This window comes from Pinus tabuliformis, chromosome 5_2, assembly GCF_031772625.1.
Source record: "Pinus tabuliformis cultivar Carrire ecotype Pingquan chromosome 5_2, CPIR1, whole genome shotgun sequence".
NCBI lineage: Eukaryota > Viridiplantae > Streptophyta > Pinopsida > Pinales > Pinaceae > Pinus > Pinus tabuliformis.
In genome coordinates, this window is record NC_142306.1 from 203,122,201 (window position 1) to 203,129,199 (window position 6,999).

General features: G+C 37.1%; 1 pseudogene; it reads right to left on the minus strand.

The window, feature by feature from the left end:
- Positions 1 to 2,562: 2,562 nt before the first annotated feature.
- On the minus strand, positions 2,563 to 5,963 carry LOC149158266 (pentatricopeptide repeat-containing protein At4g33170 pseudogene; annotated as a pseudogene).
- Positions 5,964 to 6,999: the final 1,036 nt, after the last annotated feature.

Consider the following 6,999-nt stretch of genomic DNA (forward strand, 5'->3'; position numbering starts at 1 on the left):
GGGTGATAACATGGCCCCCCTCACAAATCATCCCTCATATATATTAACTTGGAAGATTGCATGGAAATTGTCATCAACCATGCATAGTTAATTTGAAGGCCATCATATATGAGTGATTTGAGTTGGATAATGTAGAAAATGCATGCTATTACAACATTCAAAGAGAAAAACACCAACCCCTAAAGCTGCTTCACAAGTGGCTTACATTTAGTAACTACATACTTGGATCACATGTGAGATCTTAAGAACAATAGACAAGAAAAACGTGGCATTGGGATGCAAAACAGAAGGCGAGAAGATGGAATGAAAGGACTCCTGACTGGAAGGCGGTGAACTCCAAAACAGTAGCTGCGGGACATGCAAAACCATGACCCATGACACTGTTTGACCATTTGTGTTCATAATCTGCCTTGATTTGCCAAAGGAATAGGAACTCTCTTTGTCTTGTCAGATTCCTAGGAAATACAAAATAAAAGCCTTGTGTTTTTGTTTAGAAGAGATTAATGAGTCTTTTGAATATTAACTTCTGCCAAAAAAGGTTCATGTAACTTTATGAAGCCTCTGTGGTACAAGTTTTCATTTATAAAGGCTGTTTCAAACACTCCGTAACTACACTGAGAGGTGGGTGGGTTGCCGTAGCAAAACAGAACTTTGTAATTTTCCAAAACTTCTAGGTATTCTCCATTATAACAGAATATTACAATTTTATGTTTGAAATCTCAAGTCTTGACAGTTTGTTCTTATAGTTTTGGATGTTTGCAAAGACAACAGTATAACCTGAAAATTAAAGATGGATAATCGTGATTAATTCTTAAGGTGTAGATTTTATATGAGATTCTCACATTTCAACATCAAATTTCTTCTTCCTCTTGCAAATGTATGTTACTTTAAATTGCTTGAAATATATTTGCTTACATCTACAATCTGGACTTGTTAACCTGGCAGGTTCTTCTGCCATGATCCACAGCACTCCGAATTTCCAATATTTTAATGTTTATGCTACAGTCACACTGATATTATTTCAATTCTTATTTTTTTTTTTACTTTTTACATGCAATACATATATCAAGGAAAGCCACCAGGCATTTCTCTTCATTCCGAGGATGGTCCAAGAGTAAAAGAGATCCTTCAGGGCTCAATGCTGATAAAACAATACACTCATTAAGAGCTCAACGTGTCACTTGCAATAGATTTATCCTGTGTGAGGTGAATAACACTCCTCAATCACCTGGGTTAAATCCAAGTGACATATATCTTTTCAATACTCATGATAGGCAATCTTGTATCAGAAAGTGCAGTGTTGTACCACAACTCCAGATAAGGCAGACAAATCTAGATTCTAAAGTCAAAAGAGTCTAGAAAGCTGCTAGATTCCAAAATCAAAAGAGTCTAGAAAGCTGCCAGAAGATAGCATGTAAAATCCACAACAAAATCAGCCAATTTTCCAATAATAAGAAAAATCTCCAAGAGAAGCCAATAAGCCAATGATTTCCTCGATGCACAATGTATTGGCATCGACACTTACTGGAGTGATATTCACCTCACCAATAATTTATCAAGTTATTCGTTCTCATTACCAAAAAATGTAGCAGGATGACACTCAAAATGTGATCATAACGTCTCTCTGCACAACCAAACATATTTTCCCAGTCTTGGTTAAGCCAGACAAGGCAGAGAAAGTTATCTTCTTCAAAATTAATGCAAATACCAAGAAAATGGGTTGTACTTCCCCTTAAAACATGCCATTTTTTACCTTCCTATCTAGACTGTTGAAATCATTCATATGAGAATTATTCCAAATGGTTTCCTCATGTTAAACCATCCTCATTTTGCAGAGAGGATTGAGCTATACAAAGTTCTTTGACTTGTTTAGAACGTTTTTTGTAATTTGAAACATGCTTTAGTGCCCTTGTGTTGTCCATCAGTTCATCAACTCAAAATGAATTCCAAACTCAATCTTTAAATTGTATCTTGTCATCAGTATAATAGTGGACTGTATAGAAAAATGGCCACCATGCCTCGCTATGCCTTGTAACATTTCCTTAAATAAATCAAGACAGGCCTTCAATGCCATCATTGACCAGAATTTTTAAAAAGTGACAACAAAAATTAACTTGGGCATAAGAACGCTAAATTATTATGAACCCAAGGATAGTTACCCATAATGGACGCAGTTCATTTTTCTATCACACACCCCATGTTTTTGTGGGTTTTGGAACAATGACTTGACTTGGTAAAATCCAGTGTTCATATTCATTCAAACTACACATATTACCAAGAAGTGTGCTCATTATGTTTGATACCAGACTTCAGATAACTAACCTATGCCTGAAATATTAATCTGGATCCATGCTTTTGAAAGTTAACCTGCATGAAACATGCCAGACTGTTCTGAACCTGAATAGCTACCAATAATGCACATAACTTTAACATAGGTAAAACACATCCCATGTTTAAATGGATTTAGAACTGCAATGTGTCTTTGTAAACCTCAACTCCATATGCATTCAGACTGTAGCACTTACCCAAGGCATGTACTTACTGTGTTTGATAACAAAGAAGTTAGAACTAACCTCTGCCTGGCATAGCATGGCCACTAATGCAAAACAGTTATGCTGGCTTCATCTGTAAGCATTACCAATAATCCCCACATGAACATGTACCATCTCTAAAATGATGGAAATGGTTTGCATCCCTCACAATGATTTCCCTTCCATCAAGCCTGAAAATGAGCTTTACGGCAGTGTGACAATCGCTACATACACGGAGGTTCTTGATAATGCAGAGAGGTGTGCCAGGGGATGTTCTGAGAAGCCCAAATGCTATGGCCAACTTCTCACTATGATGGCAAAGGGAGTGCTCCTTTTCTCCTGATCAAAATCATGGAGTGCAAATCCTGTGTCGGGCACATAGCCTGCCTCCTTCAGCTGTCCAGTCAATTCCTCCAACTTTGCATAGATCTCTTTGAATTGAGGGTGTGTTCTACTACAAACATATAAATCCTATTCTTTTCTTCAATCCAGTTATATCCTGGTTCCTTTTTTACCCCACGGTCCTTCATTATTTTTCTTGCATTTGCCACATCATCCCACTGATCAGCTGCAGCATAAATGTTAGACAACAGGACATACATTGCATCATCTTGTGGTTCCAACTCACTGAGCCGTTTTGCCGCCAGTTTTCCAACCTTCATGTTGCCATGCACTCTGCAGGCACCAAGCAATGTTCGCCACACCAGAGCACTAGGTTCAAATGGCATTTTGCTGATAAAGCTCTCTGCTTCATCCAAGCATCCGGCACGCCCTAGAATGTCAACCATGCAAGCATAATGCTCCATTCTTGGAGTAATGCCAAAATCTTGACTCATAGAATTAAAATAGTCATGACCTGTGTCAATTAGACCTGCATGGCTACATGCGGAAAGAGCACCCACAAGAGTGACATGGTCTGGCTCCATGCCTGCATGTTGCATTCGATCAAAAAGTGTCAGGGCTTTCTTGGCATGCCCATGCTGAGCACATCCTGTAATTATTGCATTCCATGAAACCACATTTCGCGCAGGCATTTCGTCAAATATCTTGCAAGCATCCACTATGCTCCCGCATTTAGCATACATGTCAATGAGGGCACTCCCTACAAACAGATCTAATATGAAGCCACCTCTAATTATATTAGCATGTATTTTCTTCCCTGATTCCAGAACTGCAAGGGACGCACAGGCCTTAAGAAGGATTGCAAAGATAAAATTGTCAGGCTTAATGCTAGATAGTTGCATTTGGTAGTATAGTTTTAAAGCTTCCTCATTACACTCACACTGCACATGTCCCAAAATCATGGCAGTCCATGAGACCTCATCATGTTTATGCATTTTATCAAACACACAATGTGCACCACCCATATCCTCACATTTTCTGTAGACATCAACAAGGCCACTTCCCACACAAACATCAAAATCAAATCCTATTTTTATTACGTAGGAATGAATTTGCTTCCCTGGCTCTAGAGCTCCTTGAAAGGCACATACATTGAGAATGCTTGTTAATGTAAATTGGCTTGGCTTCATGCCTGTGTGTTGCATCCAACGAAATAGGTTCACTGCCTTGTGAAGATGTTGGTTACGGGCATACCCTGCAATCATGGCATTGCATGAAACTAAATCCCATTTTGGCATCTTATCAAACACATTGCATGCCTCTTTTAGATAGCCATAATTAGCATACATGTCAACCAGAGCACTCTCAGTGAATACGTCTGCCTCAGGCTCAGCTTTGATCACGTGAGCATGGACCTGCTTTCCTAAATCGACAGATTCTATAATACAAGAGACTCTAAGAATACTCACAAGCGTGAACTGATTTGGCTTCATATCTGCTAGCTGCATTTGACGAAATAGGCTCAGGGCTGGCTCACCATATCCACTCTGGGCATATCTTGAAATCATTGCATTCCATGAAAGCAAGTCTCTCATAGCCATTTTGTCAAACACTAAGCGTTCATACTGTACACCTAGACATTTCCCATACATGGCAAGAAGTGCGTTCCCTACTGAAACATCTGATTCAAATCCCAACTTGATGAGCAGAGAATGGACCTGTTTGCCAAGCTCTGAGTCCTCCGGTGAGGTGAAAGCGCCGAGAACAACAGCAAAGGTGATCGAATCCAATTCCATCCCTCCCTGTTGCGCTCGAATAAACAATCCCAAGGCAGCTTCGCCGTACCCCTCCTGAGCATATCCTGCAATCATTGTATTCCATGACACAATATTTGAGTTTTCTATTTTGTCAAACACGTGACGTGCATACTCTATGTGTTCACATTTAACATATGTATCAACAAGCACACTTCCCACAACGACATCTGATTCAAAACCATCTTTGATGATGTGCGTGTGTACCTGCTTGACTTGTTCGGCAGTTAAACCAAAGGCAGACGTCCTAAGAACACTTAGGAACGTGAATCTATCCGGCTTATACTCCATCTGTTCAAAAATCTTTAATGCCTCTGCAAAATACCCGACTTGGGCATACCCTGCAATCATCACATTCCATAAAACCACATCTCGTTCAGGCATTTCGTCAAACATTCGACGCGCATCCTCAATGCTTCCACATTTGGCATATATGTCAACAAGATTACTTCTCACAAAGACATCCGACTCAAACCCAGATTTTGCAGTATAGGCGTGTACCTGTTCAGCTCCCTGATCAAATCCTAAGCTAGAACATGCCTTAAAGATGCTAGCGAAAGTTAATCTGTTGGGTTTCATGCCTGCCCATTGCATTTTCCAGAAAAAAACCAGGCTCTCCCTACACTGCTCACTTTGCGCATAACCCGCAAGCATTGCATTCCAAGAAACCACATCTCGTTTAGGCATTTCGTCAAACACTTTCCGCGCATCTGTCAAAATACCACATTTTGCATACATATTTAAAAGATTATTCCCCACAAACACGTCTGACTGGAACCCAGTTTTAATTATCCAAGAATGGACCTGGGCTCCCTCTTCTATGGCTTTTGAGCCAATGCATTCCTGCAAAAGACGCGCATAGTAACTGCACTGTGCCCAGTCTGAGTGTTCTATATACTTCAAACTGGATGGCATTTCTTTCAATCCGGTATTATAGTAGGCTATGACATTGTTTCCTCTGTTCTTCTTTTTGGAGTTTAACCCTGGCCATTGTTGAGCGGAAGTTGAGATGCCAAAGTCCAGAGTGAAGTTTATTTGACTCCTTGGATGTGGTTTGCCAATATTCGATAAAGATCTCAAGCGAGCAGTTAAGAACGGGGTGCGAGTTAATGGGTGGTTTAGTTTCATGGTCTTGAATTCCCATCGATGCTTCTAATCTTGCAACATATTTGTCAATTCCATGGGCTAAAGCCATTGAAGCTTCAAGTCCATGAGTCCATAACATTGTATAAAATAGAATTACAGGTCAGTATAATATCTATAAAGTATAGTAAGGCGCAGCATGTGAGTTAATTATTTGTCAAAAAAAAGTTGTTATTATATTCATAACTAGCCTGGCCTAGCCTAGCCTAGGGAGGTTTTAAATTTACTAATTTTTAGTAAAAATTTTTGGAAAGAGGTTTAAATTTGCTAAATTTGATAAATTTTTTTGAAAAGAAATTACATTTATTGAGTTTCAGATTTTAGATGTTTTGAGATTTTCAAGTTTCATATTTTAAATGTTTTGAGATTTTCAACAGTGTTGAATTGAATCTATTTCTATTATAAAAACAAGATTCAAGTTCTCTCTTTCTTTGAAATTTATTGATAAAAAAATAACTAAATTCCCACAATTTATTTGAACTTCGGTTAAATTTACCACCTCTGAAAACAACACCTATCAGTAAAAGCACACAACTTTATGTAAAAAACAACCCCACTACTTTAAAAAGCAAATATATTGAAATTCATATATTGTTATATATTGATGCTTATTATTAAATTGCGTTTTTATTATTCATTATTTGTCACGAAATGTAGGGTTATAATAAGGATGGTGTATTATTTGGGTATAAGGTTAATATACATTTATGTTATTATGAATATTATAACATATAAAAATTTATATCTATATGTGGCGTATCAATTCATATATATTTATTATTAATTATAAAGTAAAGAGTTATAATATATATGGTGTATTAATTATAAATTTAAAATATATATAATTTAATTTTATGTGTTTTATATTAATATTTATTATTAATTCTTCTATTTATATAGAGAAATGTTATAATAAATATTATTTATATAAATATAATATATATAGTTAGTTTATAAGATTTAAATTATTTATAAAAAATTAGTTTATTATGTATTTTTATTTATAAGATAAAGCAATTTTTTAAGTTATAAGTTAAGATAGGGTATTGAAATTATATATAAACTTCATGTTAGAATACACTATATTATCTTTTGGATTTTGACTTTGTGAAGTATCTGAGAAGATCGCTCCTTCCTAATACATTTACACTCTGAAGGGCAACATGCAC